The sequence below is a fragment of the Simochromis diagramma genome, unplaced genomic scaffold (assembly GCF_900408965.1).
Source record: "Simochromis diagramma unplaced genomic scaffold, fSimDia1.1 OVJJ01000571.1, whole genome shotgun sequence".
NCBI lineage: Eukaryota > Metazoa > Chordata > Actinopteri > Cichliformes > Cichlidae > Simochromis > Simochromis diagramma.
This window is the reverse complement of record NW_024386885.1, coordinates 3,737,746-3,754,929: the sequence shown is the minus strand read 5'-3', so window position 1 is coordinate 3,754,929 and position 17,184 is coordinate 3,737,746. Positions and strand designations below refer to the sequence as shown.

The 17,184-nt window shown below is 47.4% G+C and overlaps 1 protein-coding gene and 1 pseudogene across 3 annotated transcripts in view; one reads left to right on the top strand and one right to left on the bottom strand.

Moving 5' to 3' along the window:
• The window catches only part of LOC120734654 (microtubule-associated tumor suppressor 1 homolog), a 55,450-nt gene extending 54,873 nt beyond the window's left edge, over positions 1-577 (bottom strand). For all 3 annotated transcript variants that reach the window (XM_040033584.1, XM_040033588.1, XM_040033589.1), the window contains exon 1: positions 395-577. The gene's annotated coding sequence lies outside the window, so the exon portion shown is untranslated. The remainder of the gene's footprint in view (positions 1-394) is intronic.
• A 4,374-nt stretch (positions 578-4,951) lies between these two features.
• Positions 4,952-16,904, top strand: LOC120734514 (annotated as a pseudogene).
• Positions 16,905-17,184: the final 280 nt, after the last annotated feature.

Here is a 17,184-nt window from a genome sequence, read left to right as displayed (position 1 = left end):
TATGTGAATTTCTGCGTGTATTCTTATAATTGTTACCTTTTTCTTTCACCCTTGGCTTTGTGTGTTCATGTTCTGTTGTTTTGTATACTTCATCTGTTCGTATGTTGTGTACTCATTGTTTGTTAAATAAAGTAAAAAAACAAAAACAAACTGGAGGCTGGCTTGACACAAGTAAGGTTTCCGCTTTCTCACACAGACCAGGACACCAGCTGCCCCCCTGCAGCCTCCACACTCTTTTACCCCAACGCGCGTCATCAGCTGGAAAGTTTACAAAATAAAGCAGCTGTTTTATGACATGACGAATGTCCCGTAACAGTGTGCACATTTTTAAACACGTGCAGGTACAAACACACGAGCGCGAGGAGCTGTCCCACCCGCACACCGGAGCGCTCACCTGGGCACGCGCGCACACCGTCACGTTTTTCTCGTAGATTCCGTCAAAGTGGCTAAAATCAGCAGACTGTTTCCTCTTCAGACCGTCAGTTACTTCTGCAGAGCTTCAGTCTCACCGACCGGAGAACACGCCCCCACACACACCTGAGGATAATGAACGAGCTGCATTAATTATCACAACTCCGAGATACTCACGGGGTCAGGGAACTATACCGGAAGGCGGAGGAATACATCCCTGTCACTCACTGATCACCCACAAACATGTGGCCGTGATGATCCGGGCCAGAGGAGCAGTCGGGACGCTGTGGCACCAGCGAGGCGCGGATCTTTGACTGGGCTCTGAAATTTGGCCCAAACCTGCATCCAGAGCCGACACATGTTCTCGGGGCCAGATGTTGCCCAGATGTCACAGCTCACCTGTGGCTGAAGCTCAAAGGCTGCTAAAAGAAACATGCAAGGCTTTTGTGCTTCTTATTTCTTCAGCTTGCTGCAGATGCACTCCGCAGGACTCACGCCTCACCTGCTGGGTTTCATATGTCATACCGCCCTCTAGCGGCCAGATGGAGACACGCAGGTGGATGTTTTATGTGTTTTAGAGTTCATGTAAGAGCCAGTGAGAAGCCTCTGTGATGTCATAGGTGTAAACAAAAACAAAAAACTTTGCTACATATGCTGTATTTATTTCATGATCATTACATTACAAACAGTTCCATCAGCAGCAAGTAATAACACTCACTAGGAGAATAGAATAGAATAGAATAGCCCTTTAATGTCATTGTACATGTACATCAAAATTCTGGGTGCTCCACACTAACTGTGCAGGAGTAAAGAAAATATGAATAGTATAACATCAGGAATAAAGAGCAAACAGAAGAAATATATAGAGTCTAGAGGAACATAAGATAAGATAAGATAAGATAACCTTTATTAGTCCCACACGTGGGAAATTTGTTTTGTCACAGCAGGAAGTGGACAGTGCAAAAGTTATGAGGCAAAAATTAGAATACAATAAGAATAAATACAGTACACAACTGTACAGAATAGAATAAAATACTATATACAGTAGAATAAAATAAAATAAATATACAATAAGATAAAAATAGAATACAAATACAAATACTATATACAACTGAGTAAAAAATACAACGATGACAGAAAGGATTATTGCACTTAGTATTATTGCATATGTATGGATGTGTGTGCTTGATCAGTTAAAGTCTTTATTATGGAGTCTGACAGCAGTGGGGAGGAAAGACCTGCGAAATCTCTCCGTCCCACACCGTGGGTGCCGCAGTCTCCCACTGAAGGAGCTGCTCAGTGCTGTCACAGTCTGCTGCATGGGGTGGGAGATGTTGTCCAACAGGGATGACAGCTTAGCCGCCGTTCTCCTGTCACTCACCACCTCCACTGGGTCCAGAGGGCATCCTAGAACAGAGCTGGCCCTTCGGATCACCCTGTTCAGTCTCTTCCTGTCCCCAGCAGAGATGCTGCCGCCCCAGCAGACCACGCCATAAAAGATAGCAGAAGCCACAACAGAGTCATAGAAGGTCTTCAGGAGTACATATGCCAGGTAATAGAAAGGCACAGCTGCCTGAGCCTCCTGAAGTCTGTGATGAGTTCTTTGGTTTTAAGGACGTTCGGTTTCAGGTTATTTTCTGAACACCAGCAGGACAAGTTCTCCACACTGTCTCATCTCCATCAGAGACGAGCCCAGCCGCAGCATACTCACTGATGACATTGGTTGGGTGGGCTGGTGTGCACATAGGTGTCCAGGGCGTAGACTAGGGGGCTGAGAACGCAGCCCTGTGGGGATCCGGTGCTGAGAGGGGGGGTGAGGTGGGGGCCGAATCGTACTGATTTAGGCCAGTGGGCGAGGAAGTGTTTGATCCAGGAGCAGGTGACGGGGGATAGTTTGGGATTATGGTCCTGAACACTGAGCTGCAGTCCACACAGAGCATCGTCACAGAGCTCCTCATGTTCTCCACGTGGCTCAGCGCTCTGTGAAAGGTGACGGTGATGGCATCCACCTCCATGGTGGGGGCTGAGGGAGGGGGGTAGACAGTCTCTCACGTGCTGAGCACTATCTGCTCGAAGCACTTCATGACTACAGACGTCTGTAGTCATTGAGGCTGTCTATGCTGGCTTTTTGGGGATGGGAATGATGTGGAGGCCTTCAGCCAGGTGGGAACCATGGCGTGAGTCAGGGAGATGTTGAACAGCCCAGTGAGGATCACGGCCAGCTGGTCTGTGCGGGCTTTAACCAGTCCCTGGGATGCTGTCGAGACCGGCAGTTTGCCTGGGGTTCACCGCTCTCAGTCTCCCCCTGACCTCATGTTCTTGGCTGGTCCAGCAGGCACCAGGACCAGCTGATCAGAGAGGATACGGTTTACCCCACACTCAATGGTAAATGGCCTGTATTTGTACAGCGCTTTACACTACATCCAGTCATTCACCCATCCACACACACATTCACACACTGGTGATGGCAGCTACATGTAGCCACAGCTGCCCTGGGGCGCACTGACAGAGGCGAGGCTGCCGGACACTGACCTCTGACCTCTGACCACCACCAGTAGGCAACGGGTGAAGTGTCTCGCCCAAGGACACAACGGGCTCGAACCTTCTGATTACAAGACGACTGCCAACTGTTGAGCCACGATCGCTCGTGTGATGATGTTAAAGCTCAGGGATAACAAATGGCTCTTTGGTTCCTCTCCTCAGTAGGAAAGAAGAGTTTGAATATTCTTATTCCTGATAGGTTTAAACAGAATAGTGTGACAGAAAATGAGCAGAGACTGAGGATTAACTTCCCCCATTGATGTGAGGTTAAAATGTCCTCAGATTTATTCTGCAGTGAAGACTAACCTCAGTTTGATCCAAGCTCTCAGGGTCTGACCGCTCACAGGGTGTCAGGCTGGACTCACATGTCTCAGTCCTCCCCAGACTTCACGTCTGATAGAGTTCAGCATCCCGGTGCTGACTCACTGTCATACTGGCAGACACACATCTTTGCTGTGGTTTCTACACATGATGTCCAAACAGTGTGTGTCCTCTGTGCGTCCACACGGGGACAGGAAGTGGGAAGTCATTCATGTGTGCAACAGTCACTGGAAGTCACTGGAGGGCAGGAGGAAGACTTCATATTTATATTTCTGATTTTGTTTCAGTCAGTTTGTCGAGGGGTTCCTCTCTGAGCTTAGTTACTCTTCGCTTTGTTATTATTTATTATAATGTGAGTGGCCTTCATCAGCCAGACGGATGAGAGGCTCTGAGATGATTTTCAGCACAAACACACAAAACTTTCACTGATGTCATCCAGGTCTCAGGAAACAAAGCCACTGATGGCTCCTCCGGCTCCTCGTCCTGAAGAACTCATGAAGAACTCATGAATTATCAGCTCTGAATGACAGCTCAAACATCTGAAACCGGTCGAGTTCAGCTGCTTCTTGAATGACCTTAAAGAACTTTTCCAGGCCAGAGGTTCAAGACGTGAAATCACAACCTCTGTAATACCCTCAGAGAGAGAGAGAGAGAGAGAGAGAGAGAGAGAGAGAGAGAGAGCAGCCATAATGATGTTCGACATGTACGATCACAGTAAACAGCTCTTCTTCTGTTCTAGAGCTCATAACATGAAATCATAACCACCATTTCACTGTTTGTCACACTGAAACCTGACTGCCACACACACACACACACACACACACACACACACACTTACCCTAACCATCAAAAATGAATCCTAATCCTAACCGTAACCCAGGGTTACAGTTAATATTATTATTATTAACTGTAACCCTGACTCTAAAACCACATTTTGAGCCTCAAAAATGTCTCCAAACTCGTGAGGACGGGCACTTTGTCCCCATAAGTGACGTTTGGTCACGCGGGTGTAGTAGCGTGCTAACTTTCTGTCCTCACAAAGATGTCGAAACATGTACACAAATATTTAAACAGCATTAAATCAAACTCACTTTAATAAAACAGCGTCAGTTTGAGGAATTAACGCACCCCCCCGCACCCAATATAAACCCATTCGTGTTTAGAAACACGTTATTAAAATTACAAAATAAGGCGAGAAATGTAGCGTGATACAAAGAGACAAAAGAGGACAGGAGTGTCTGAATATATGACACAGCAGTGAATACTAAACATTTATATAAAGGAAACACAAAAACACGATTATTACATCAGAAACAAACAAACAAACAAACAAAATACAAGGTAAGGTTTGCGCACGCGCCCTTGCGGTTTAGCGCGCACGAGCCTGGCACGACATGTAAATCAAGTTCACCAAAATAAGAAAAAAAAACACTTTTTACCTTTCAAAATAAACCGCAGGTTTCCTTTTGATCTCACCATAAATCAATAAATTCAAAAATAATATTTTAAGAAGTTGTAAAAGTTATACGAATAAAAGTTTTTAAACAGCACCTTTCATTAAAGATGGACTGCCGCTGCTGCTAATGTTAAGGAACGTGTATTAGTCTACATTTTATTTTGAAAGGCATCACCGGATGTTGTGAATGCTGACGTGATGGTGGTGTCGGGAGCAGCTATAAGGGGCTCTGTTAGCGGCCGGGAGAAGCGGTGGGAGCTCGAGTGCTGGCGGTCTACGGTGACACGGACTCGGTTTTGTGTCGTTTAGGCTAACCGAACCGGGACACGCAGGGACGGAAGTCATGGGAGTCGCTCCGGGGCAGCTCTGGAGCAGCCGCAGCGGGGAACACGGCTCATCTGTCGGCGTGAAGCAGGGAATTTAACCGCTGGCGAGGATAAAGGAAAACGTCGGGCCACTGTCTCCATCACCTCCTCCACCTCCGCTGTGTCAGCCGGCAGTGATGGAGCACATACGGACACCGAAGGTCAGGTCATATTTAAATAAATAAAATAACATAAATAAATGATGATGAAGAGCAGCGGAGGCGGCGCGCGCGACCAGCAGAACGTGAGAGGCTAACAGTGCGTGTCCGATAATGGAAACAGCCCCGACGTTAGCCGTAAACACCTGCCGCGTGTGGCTGTAAGGGTGCTCCCACGCAGCCCGTTAGTTTCATCTTAATTATTATTCTTAATAATCAGCACGAGCACATCTGCACATGCATGAGTCAGCACTGCGCTGCTGACCTCCATCTTCCTCCTCATATGACTCCTTTCTCCTTTAAAACGCATCATCATCATCATCATCATCATCATCATCATCATCTGTTTATGGAGGGTTGGGGAGAGTTAGCGGTCCTCACACAGTCTGCCTGACACTACGGAAATATTTATATAATACTTATTAATAAAAGCTAGCTGCAAAGGGCTTTTCTCTGCGTACACAACCAGATTTACCTGCTCTTCACCGGATGTCACAGCTTTAGACCCACTGTGGAGATCACGCGGCTTAAACGGGCCTTCAGGCTGTAGTTCAAGGAGACAGTCTGTGCATTTTCCCAGTTTTTGGCCTTTTTGTGAATAATAATGTATTTAAAGCTTGAGCACATGCTCACCTCTCAGGTGATCTGGAGGAAAATCTCTGGATTGCACAGAGCGTCATGCAGACACAGAGGATGCTTTGATCAGTGGACGTGGTTGACGTGTGCGTCTCTGACTTTGTTCAGGTGGAAAACGTCCGTCTGCTGGACCGGTCGTCAGGCCAGAGAAAGGCCAGCGTCGGGACTCTGTACCTCTCTGCCACGCACGCCATCTTTGTGGAGAACAACCCGGAGACGCGCAAGGAGACATGGGTAACCTGCAACAGCTTGAATAATAATCGTACCCGCCTTCAGCCACGACCACATTGTTACCTGTGGAGCTCTCAGATTAGTATGAGGCACTGTTGGTGCTATTTCCAAGCACATTGTGCGCTGTCGGTCCTGCTTGCTACACAACAACACTCAATATTTAGCATTTACTGCTGTTTACACTTAGCTAGATTAACGTGATGGTGTTGTGTTTAGTATGTTGCTCTGTTGTTTTGCTTGTTTTCTTTTTCTCTCTACAGCTGATCCAGGAGATTTTTATTTCCCTTCTTTCTCTTTTTAAGTTTCCTGTCTCACTGTCACTCTTCCCTCCTGTTTTTCTTTTCCTTCATCTTTCTTTCTCCCTTTCCTATCCCTCACTCATGTCTGTAACAACTGAGAATAAAATAAAATAAATAATAACAACAAAGGTCGATCAAATGGACCAATACGGCAAATCCATCGGGTCTCCTTGTTGGTCTTCAGACAACAATTCTGACGGTTAAAGAACCAAACGGGACAGGAAAAAAAAAAAAGATTAGTATGAGGCGAAGCCGGGACGCAGTGAGAGCTGCAGGAGGCCGCGTCACAGATGGAAGACGCCATATTTGGATAAAAGAACGTTAGCTGGCCGGGTTAGAAAATCATACCAGCGAACACACAGCTGCTGTCAGTGCTCAGTAACGTCCCAGTGAAACCCTGATTTCACTCAGACTTCTTGGCTGCTTGTTCAGATAATTGCATTAAAAAGGCTCCAACAGCACAAAGACCACACAGGTTTGTGCAGCAGCCTGTAAACATGATTAGTTCTGCTGTAAAAGTGGAGATGTTAACCCTGCAGGCAGGTTTCAGAGGCTGAAGCATCAGCCAGTATACCAGAAATCTGGAGTCTGAGAATAAATTTGGACTCCATCTGTAGAGCCTGGATTTATCCAGCTGCGTGTGTCGGGCTGCAGAGATGCACACGACAGAAATGTGATCCACAGAGAAACATTTATCTGACAGTGAAAGCTGCTGGAGAGCTTCATATTAATCACAAAGCCCTGAAAGAAGGAGGTTAAATATGGATCCTCAGAGTGGAAGCGAGAATTAGAGGTTTTTATGCTCAGATTAAAGGAGCAGCTTTCAGACGCTGTGCACAGAGTTCTCATTCAGATTCATATTTCTGCTTTAAAAGCAGGAATTTGTCATGCAGGCAGATATTTCCTGCCAGTTTGGTGAATCCTGTCTGAGCAGAAGCAGTGAAAGAAAAATAATAATCTGTGTTTATGCAGCTCCTCGTCTCCTCTGCTGTTAGCTGCACATTCATCGTGATGAGGAGCGGCGCAGCTTCATCTGGGATATCACTGATATCAGTGGTGTGCGGTGTTTTCACAGAATTCCAGGCTGGGTGGTTTTCCAGACACGGGAAGAAAAGATGCCACCCTCCCCCCTCTTAGGAGTCCGCCTCGTCCCCGTGGACCTGAGTGGATGATGAAGAGATGCAGGCGTGTCACATTTCACTCAGCAGGCTCAGACTGCTGGCTGGATTAGCAGAAACAAAGGACAGAGTCAGAGTGAGGTGTAGATTAGCTCTCCTTCACAGCACAGCACCTAATTTTGTTCTTCATTAAAACTATGCTGCGTCTGATTGGCTCTGACCCAAACCAGTTCACGTCATGGTTCAGTGTTGGTCTCAACCTCCACACGTGTGTCTTTTATCTCATGTTGGTTGAATTCCCATAATTCTTCCCTCCAAATAGTCCAAAAAACCCAAAGAAACTATGAATGCAAACACAAACGGCCGACAGTGAACGCAGCTTCTCCTCTAACCACCACAGAGGCGCACCGGCCTATCAGAGGCAGAGCTGGAGCAACGTTTCATGAGGTTTGTGACTCCAGCAGCCCAAAATGATCAGTCCTATCCCAGCGCTGTGAGGTATAAACAAGGAACGAGGAGAAGAACACAGCACAGCTGTACTTCCTGTGGGCCGGGCACTTCCTGTTAGGAAATCTGAGAGGCTACGCTAACAAGGCCACGGCGGGCTGCTCATCTCCATGATGGGTGTGCTTTACAGTAATGTTCTCTGCCTGGTGATGCAGGTCTACAGGAAGTAACTGTGTGTGTGTGTTACAGGTATTGCACAGCATGGTGAGCAGCGTGGAGAGGCCGCCCACCACCCCCTCAGGAGGTCAGCTGATCCTTCGCTGTAAGGACTTCCGGGTCTTCCAGATATTCATTCCACAGGAGAGAGACTGCTTGGACGTCCACGCCTCATTGGCCAGACTGTCACGGCCAGGTGTGTGCGTGTGTGTGCGTGTGTGTGTGTGTGCGTGTGTGTGTGTGTGCGTGTGTGTGTGTGTGCGCGTGCGTGTGTGTGTGTGTGCGTGTGTGTGTGCGCGTGTGTGCGCGTGCGTGCGTGCGTGTGTGTGTGTGCACGTGTGTGCGTGTGTGTGTGTGCACGTGTGTGCGTGCACGTGCGTGCGTGTGTGTGTGTGTGTGTGCGTGTGTGCGTGTGTGTGTGTGCGCGCGTGTGTGCGCGTGTGTGTGCGTGCACGTGTGCGTGCGTGTGTGTGTGTGTATGTCCGCATGTGTGTGTGTGCGTGCGTGTGTGTGTGTGTGCACATGTAACACACAGATTTTTAATTCCTCGTCTCCTCCCAGAGAAGTACAGCGAGCTGTACTGTCTGTCCTTTAACCCCAACGTGAACAAAGAGGAGAGGGAGGAGTCGTGGAACTTCATCGACCTCGCGGCCGACTACAAGAGGATGGGCGTCCCTAACAACCTGTGGGTTGCCACGGCAGCAAACAGTGAATACAGGGTCAGTCATGATCATGTGACACAATGTTAGTCGTTTGAGAGGTAACGAGTACATTTCTGCACTTTGACGTGAAGCTGCTGCTTATACGCCGACGGCTCTGAGAGCTCGGCGCCTCCAGAGGCCGTCCCCCTCAGTCTGACTGCAAACACTCACCATATTCAGACTCTGTTCATCACGTTTAAGCGTTGCTGTCTGCGCGCTCAGACTGATGAAGGTGTTTTCCTCGTTTCATGTGTTTGCAGAGCTTCGTCTCTGCTGCGATCTAAACCTGTGAATGTTTCTCTTTAAGTCAGTCAGTAGTTTTTATAAGGTTTGGTAGATTAGCTCAAACAAGCCTCACTCACAGCTTATCATCAGCTACGTCACAGCACCACCCTCCAGCTCAGGGTTCAGGGTCATCAGGAAGGAGCAGCAAAGCAGCTGTTTGTCTCAGTCTGCAGCGTTTGTGCTGGAACCAGCTGAGCGGCTTGGCCGAGTCATCGTAACAGGATGTTTAAAATGCACCATATGAGCTTAAACAGTGTGTGTGTGTGTGTGTGTGTGTGTGTGTGTGGTGTGTGGTGTGTGTGGTGTGTGTGTGTGTGTGGTGTGTGGTGTGTGTGTGCGTGTGTGTGTGTCCTGCAGGTGTGTGATACATACCCTTCAGAGCTGTTTGTTCCAAAGTCGGCCACGCCCGCCATCATCGTGGGCAGCTCGAGGTTCAGAAGTCGAGGACGATTTCCTGCTTTGTCGTACTTCCACCAGGACACACTGGTCAGACACACACACACGTTTGTATTTATATCCTCGTGGGGACATCTCATTGACATTATGCTTTAGCCGCTTACTTTAAACCTCACCATAAACTAACTGTCACCCTGACAACAAACAGGGATTAAAAGCTCTGTATTCCCTCCATGTGTATGGGCATATGTAAGACTGTGGATGAGATGGTTAAGGTTAACACAGCCGAACGCATGATGCAAACAAAGGAAGAGCACATAAGTCGCACTGTGAGATTGAAGGGAGAACAAGGGTCCAGTCGGCCGCTTGCACTGTGCACCTGAGCTTAAAACCAGTATAACTAAGCCACAATATCCTGACTAACCATGAACTAACTGTCACCCTGACACCAAAACCACGTTCTGAGTCTCAAAAATGCTTCAAGCTCGTGAGGACGGGCACTAAATAGACAGACACACACACACACACACACACACACACACACACACACACACACACACACACACACACAGGAAGGTGGGATTCTGAATGTGTTCTTCGCTCTGCAGGCCGCCGTGTGCCGCTGCAGTCAGCCGCTGTCGGGCTTCAGCGGGCGCTGTCAGGAGGACGAGATGATGCTGCAGGCGCTGATGAAGTCCAACCCTGGAAGTGACTACATCTATGTGGTGGATACCAGGCCCAAGGTAACACACACACACACACACACACACACACACACACACACACACACGAAGAGGTGTTGTGACTAACGGAGTGTGTGTGCGTGCAGCTGAACGCGATGGCGAATCGAGCGGCAGGTAAAGGCTACGAGACGAGGACCACTAAACCAACATCAAGCTGCAGTTCAATCGGCAATCGAAAACATTCACGTGATGAGGAGCAGCCAGCAGAAGATCGTCGACGGTAACCGTGCGTGTGTGTGTGCGCGTGCGTGTGCGTGTGTGCGCGTGTGTGCGTGCGTGCGTGTGGTAAACAAACAGTAATGAGGAAGAAAATGTTCAGCTTCCAAACGATCAGTAAATACAGACTCCTCTGACTGCATATTTTTCCCCTCGCTCTCTCTCTCTCTCTCTTTCTCGCTCGCTCTCTCTCTCTCTCCTCACGCTCTCTCTCCTCTCTCTCTCTCTCTCTCTCTCTCTCTCTTTCTCTCTCTCTCTCCTCTCCTCTCTCTCTCTCTCTCTCTCTCTCTCTCTCTCTCTCTCTCTCTCCTCTCTCTCTCTCCTCTCTCTCTCAGTGGGGGAAATGCGATCTCCGTCCATGACAGACTTCCTGTGGGGGCTGGAGAACTCTGGTTGGCTCAAACACATCAAAGCCATACTGGATGCCGGCGTCTTCGTAGCCCGGGTGTGTGTACGCACTCGCACACGCTCAGCAGAGCTAATGCTTTATTAACTAGCGGTCGCTCAGGGGGGTGGGGTCTCAGTCAGGTGGATCCACTCGCGCTCGTCAGGTTCAGTTGATGCTTCGTAATCAGACCGATGGATGATGTCACGACTTTATTTATCAGACGTGAGAAACATAAACGTTGTTAATGATACGAAGTCGGGGCCTCGCGGTGGGGATGGTCACAGTGGACGCGCTGTGCTGCTGTTTGTGGTGGAGGTCGCCCAGCGTGGCTGACGGTCTGCTCTGATTGGATTTGCTAAACTAAAAAAACCACCCGTTGCCAGCTCGCCGCACGGTAACCCGTCGTTTTTTTAAAACGTGGTCATTACATCAGGTCAGGTTCAGCAGTCGCAGCTCCGTCAGGCACTAAAGTCAGACTCCTCCTCTCTGCGCTCTCTCCAGGCGGTGGCGGACGAAGGCGTCAGCGTGCTGGTTCACTGCTCAGACGGCTGGGACAGGACCGCCCAGGCCTGCTCTGTGGCCAGTATCCTGCTGGACCCGTACTACAGGACCATCAGAGGCCTCATGGTAACGCAGACGGCCGCGCTGACCATCGCCTGTTCTTCCTCTGACGTCTCACATCCATACCTCCTCCTCTTCTTCTTCTAGGTGCTGATACAGAGAGACTGGGTGTCGTTTGGCCACAAGTTCTCACACAGGTCAGTAACTTTGAGTCTGGTCTCATTCGGACGCTTCTCTTGCATCTTTCTGTCCACATTTAGTCCACGATAAAGACGTTTCAGACACTTTGGTCCTACGGTGTGGGAAACCATGAGAAAGAAGAAGAGGGCGGCAGTGCCAGTTCTGTAACGAGCTCCGAGGTTGAAACTGAAAGAGAAGCTGAAGGCGAGGGGTTGGTCCAAACAATCCAAACGACTTTCACTTCAAAGCAGCAGAACCTCAGTTCTTAATGTTTCAATCTCATGATTGCAGAGACGTGAGCCACAGACTCCGGTAAACGTGAGACATCAGACGTGATGACGGTTCATTAGTTTCTGTTAGTGATGTCAAGCTTACCTGTACAGCTGACGTTCAACGAGAGCATCAGCAGTTTAATTACTCGTTCATATTTGCTCTTTACCTGATTGAACACATGAATATTGTCTGTGCCCCGCAGGTACGCTCACCTGGACAGAGATCCCAAAGAGGTGTCCCCCGTCATCGACCAGTTCCTGGAGTGCGTGTGGCAGCTGTCAGAGCAGTTCCCGTGTGCCTTTGAGTTCAACGAGCGCTTCCTCATCGCCATCCACGCTCACGTGTACTCGTGTCAGTACGGGACCTTCCTGGGAAACAGCCAGAAGGAGCGTCGGGACATGAGGTGAGCACGAGCGTCCCGGATTCACGGGCTCTTACTGTGAGCAGGCGAGTCGGCTTTTCAGGGTCTGAATAGATTTAAGAAATCAGTCCTGTTTATGTGACGGATCCAAAGAGGAAAAAGTAGAAACCAGCGACTGATCCTGTGGGAACTCCAGGCCTCGAGCGCCGGCGTCCTGCAGGTGTTAGATCGCACCCTGGGTCAGCACACCTGCATCACATGATTAGTTCATTACTGGGCCTCTGGAGAACTCGAGACCTTTAAATCAGCCGCGTTGGACGAAAGACGCGTCTGAGAGCTGCAGGACGCCGGCCCTCGAGGAGCTCGCTCTCCTGTGTTAAAGGAAATCAGTCGTCGTAGCTTTTATTTAAACGAGATGAGTTTCTGAAACTGGACAGAATGTGTTCATGGTCTGATGTCGTCGCAGTCCCGTCTGCGTGGATATCTGCCCGCTGCTCGTTTTTATTTAAGGAAGTAAGAAACAGGAAGTGCAGAAACCTTAAATGTTTTTAATGAGGAACCGTCCGTCGTTCATCACCTGCCACTCCTCGTCACAGACCACAGATGTTTTCATCGCTACAACAGCTCGTCAGGCGACGGCGAGCACGCCGCTTATAATCCAGTTTTATTCGTATCTGCGTCACGGAGGTAAAGGCTGTGCGATGTGTGTCTGCAGGCTTCATGAGCGCACTCACTCGGTGTGGCCTCAGCTGTGGAAGGACCGAGGCGAGTACACCAACCCTCTGTACAAGGCCGAGCAGAGCCAGAGTCAGGGCGTGCTGAGACCCAACACCTCCCCCTACTGCTTCAAGTGAGTCACTGCAGCAAAAAACGCCAACACAACCGCGTTCTCCCTCACAAAACAGGAAGTGTAGTCCTGGTCCAGTCCAGCCGGCTGCGATTCCCAGCAGTGATTCTGTGGATCCTGATAGCTTAGCTGGAAACATGACGATTCCTGTTAAATTAATTTATTTAAGCAGCAGCAGGTTCACCCTTTAAGACCTACCATAGAACCAAGTCTGCCAGAATTATCCTTATATTCTTACATGCTGTAGGGACACTTGTTTTGATTTATTGATCAGCATTCAAATATTCAGTGGATACAGAATAAAGATTACCACAAAGCAAGACAGCACGAGACAAGGCGAATCTAATTTCTTGTTCAGGTCATGTTTGTTTTGTAGAGAAAATCAGTGGTTTGTATGAGACTTCCAGCTGATCATCAATCATCACTCCCAGAAATTTATTCTCGTGCACTCTTTCAATTTCAATTCCATTAACCCTGATTTTGGATACATTTTTCATTTGTCTAGTGCCAAAATAATACATTTTGTTTTCTTTATATTTAACGATAACTTATTTACATCAAACCAGTTTTTTAATATATTTAACTCTTTTTCCGCTGCAGTCAGAAGCTGTTCTGGGTTTTTACCTGAGCAGTACAGAGTGGTGTCGTCAGCAAACAACACACATTTTAACAGTTTGGAAACACTACATATACCATTTATATATATAATATGAATAATTTAGGGCCCAGCACAGAGCCCTGAGGAACACCACAAGTTACCTTCAACTGCTTAGATTTTACATTATTGATTTCTGTCATCCAGGTAACTTTTCATCCACTTGTATGCTAACCCTCTTATGCCATATCTCTCTAGTTTATTCATTAATATAGATCAATTGTATCAAACGCCTTTTTTAAGTCTATAAACACACCAACAGTATATTCCTTATTATCTATAGCATTAGATATCCCTTCAACAAGTTCCATCACTGCCATCGAAGTGGAGCTTTTCACTCTAAAGCCATGTTGGTTATCACTTAGGAGATTATGCTTCTCAATATATTTATCAAGTCTATTAACAAATAACTTCTCTAAAATTTTTGAGAACTGTGGGAGCAGAGATATTGGCCTGTAATTGTTGAACTGACATCTCTCTGTTATTATTTCTTGACTCTGGAATTTCTTTTGCTAATTTAAAGCCAACATTTACAAAGAAATCATTAAATTCATTTACAATGTCTTTAGTTTTATCAAGCACGATATCTTTATCTTTTTTAAAATAGTCTGGATAATTCTTATTTTTTGAGCCCTTTTTGATTTTACTGTTTAATATCCTCCATGTTACTTGTGTGTTACTTCTGCTTTGCTCCAATAATGTGTTAATATTCTTTCTTACTTGTGGGAGCATTTCAAGTTGCTATACATCAATAAAACCGTTATAGTCCAAATATTGTGCATTAAGTGAATAATAACTAGATAAACTACAAAAAAATTGAAAGTTGTTGTTGTTGTTTTTTACATATATTTCTAGTTAGAGAAATTTAAGAGGTTTGTCCCTAAAAACTGTAAATACAAAAATAGTTTCTAACAACAGGAAATGTATTTTAAGTGTCTTCATAGTTTTATTTTTGAGATACACCAATTTTTATACACTGCTGGAAAAACGGAAATAAATATTATCATGCAAATTTGCAAAAAAAACCAGCATATGCATCAAAATAAACTGTTTCCAGCAGTGCAACTTGAGTCCTAAGCATCCCAGAAACTATTCAGAAAAGCATAAAGTCCAAAACATGACTTTCAAAAACAACATTAATAGGCTCATAAGGCCCATAAGGTAAAAAAAAAAAAAAACGACATTTTCCCACGAAATGACGTCATTTCCGGCTTTAAGGGTTAAAGGAAGCTGCACTGAGCTGCTGGTTTTGTGCATTGGTTTTGTTTGCCTGAGTCCCCTGAAACAGGCGGAGAGTTTCTCTGCTTTTATATTTTCACATTTATTCTCCTCCAGGATGTGGAAGGGTCTCCTATAACCACCTGAAAATCGACGCCTCCCCGCCAGTCACCTGCCGACTTCCTGTCTGCCGTGAGGGGAGGAGTCCCAGCAGCTGGAAGAGGAGCTGACCAATCACCAGGAGGTACCCGCCAGGAGGAACCGCCCACCACACACCACCGGGCTCCAGACAAGGCATACAACACACGACAACGCCGGTTATGACACCAGCACAGATCGTTACTTCAGCTTCGCTGCTTAAACTGCGACCGTCTACTTTTTAAAACTTTTTAACCCAAAAAATTAAAAATAATTCAGCAGTTATTAAACCAATTTTAAAAAATCTGCAGAAGTTTCTAGATTAATTTTTTTTAAATGTTTTATGTTGGTAGCAAAGACTGTAAATAAAAGAAGGAAACTGGCTCTACATCCCAGAATTGGACATTAGCATGTTAGCATTAGCCGCCCTGCTGGGTTGCGTAAAGGTTACTGTATTTGGCCACCATAGACTGTGTCACACACACCTGATGTTAGCGCTCAGTAACATCTCATCGGACAGCCTGTTAGTCCAGTAACCTCACAGCCGACACATTATTGGTCAGGTGATGTCATTAAAAAGCTGCAACAGCACAAACACGGTGCAGAGGTCAAGTTCAGGGTTAGCTGAGGTGAAGTCAGACAGCTAGCAGCTACGTCATGTTAAAAACACACCTTGTTTTAACATAGGAGTCTATGGGACTGAGCCACTGCTGGAGCCTCTAGTGGACGTGAGGGGAACTGCAGCTGGGCTGCAGCCTCGTTCTAACCTGTAACTCTCTGAGTGTTAATAAAGTTTTTCCAGTTACGAGTCCTGTCAGCTGATTGTAAGCTTCTTGTCTCTGTGCAGAGGATCGCAGAGCTGACGGGGAAGCCGATCACCTGGGAGAAGATCGAGGTTCCCCGGAGGAGGACTAGCTGCCTGCCGCAGAGGCACAGCGGGCCGGACCCGCCCACCTTATACAGAGAGCCAATCGCCAGCCTCGCGCAGGACAGCAGTCACACACTTTCCTCTGCACCAGCCAATCAGAAGACTCACACCAAGGAGCCCGCACTCTCCCTGCCCTTAGGGCCACATGCCCAGCTCAAGAGTCACGACCCCGATGACCTCTCCACCTGCAGCGACCTGGAGTCGGGCGTGGCCGACCTCAGCAGCCGCTCATCCAGCGGCGGTGATGTCGGCAAGGACCCCGGACTTGGAGTGACACGGACCGGATCAAAGGGACTCCGCTGGCTTTTATTAATATTTATTCACAGGACGGCGAGGTGACGTTTCCAGGTTAAAGGGAGAAACCTCGGCGGCGTTTGAGACGGAGGTGAAAACACGGTTTAACGTTTTTGGTTCACAGAACAGACAGGCTGCTTCAATTTAAATGTTTTTAGGTTACTGACATTTGTACTGAAACGCACGATTGCACAGTGACAGGAAGTCAGACGCACACGAGTTTAAAGCGATCAGAACAAACACGAGTTATTGTCTCTTCTTCTCTTCACTGAAGAGTCTGAAAAACTTGTTTCCACCCAGTCTTCCTCGTCCTGCAGCGCGGCATAACAGGCATAAAGGTTTCAACTGTAGATCATGAAGCTGACCTGCTCTACGTGTTCAGCGTGGCCCTCGTTAGCTCGTTAGCCTCGTCACAGCAGTCACGCCTGTGGGGTCGTATTTGTGTGGACGACAGGCGGCCGTTTCCCTCAGAGGGCTTCAGTCTGATCCTGGATCAGCTGTCTGCTCAGTCTGAACACTGAAGTGCTGCTAGAGCAGCTTTGATTCAGTTCAAAACGACCCGCCCCCTTTAAGCCCCTGGTGGGCGGGGCTTCTACTACAGTTACTTTGGGAACACCGGGGAGATTTTTATTAGAGACAAACGTAGTTTAAAACTGTCACAATAACACAGAAACCCCACAAACACACTCTGACTGAAATGCTCCAACACACACACACACACACACACTGACACACACACACACACACACACTGACACACACACACATATAGACACAGACATATAGACACACACACACACAC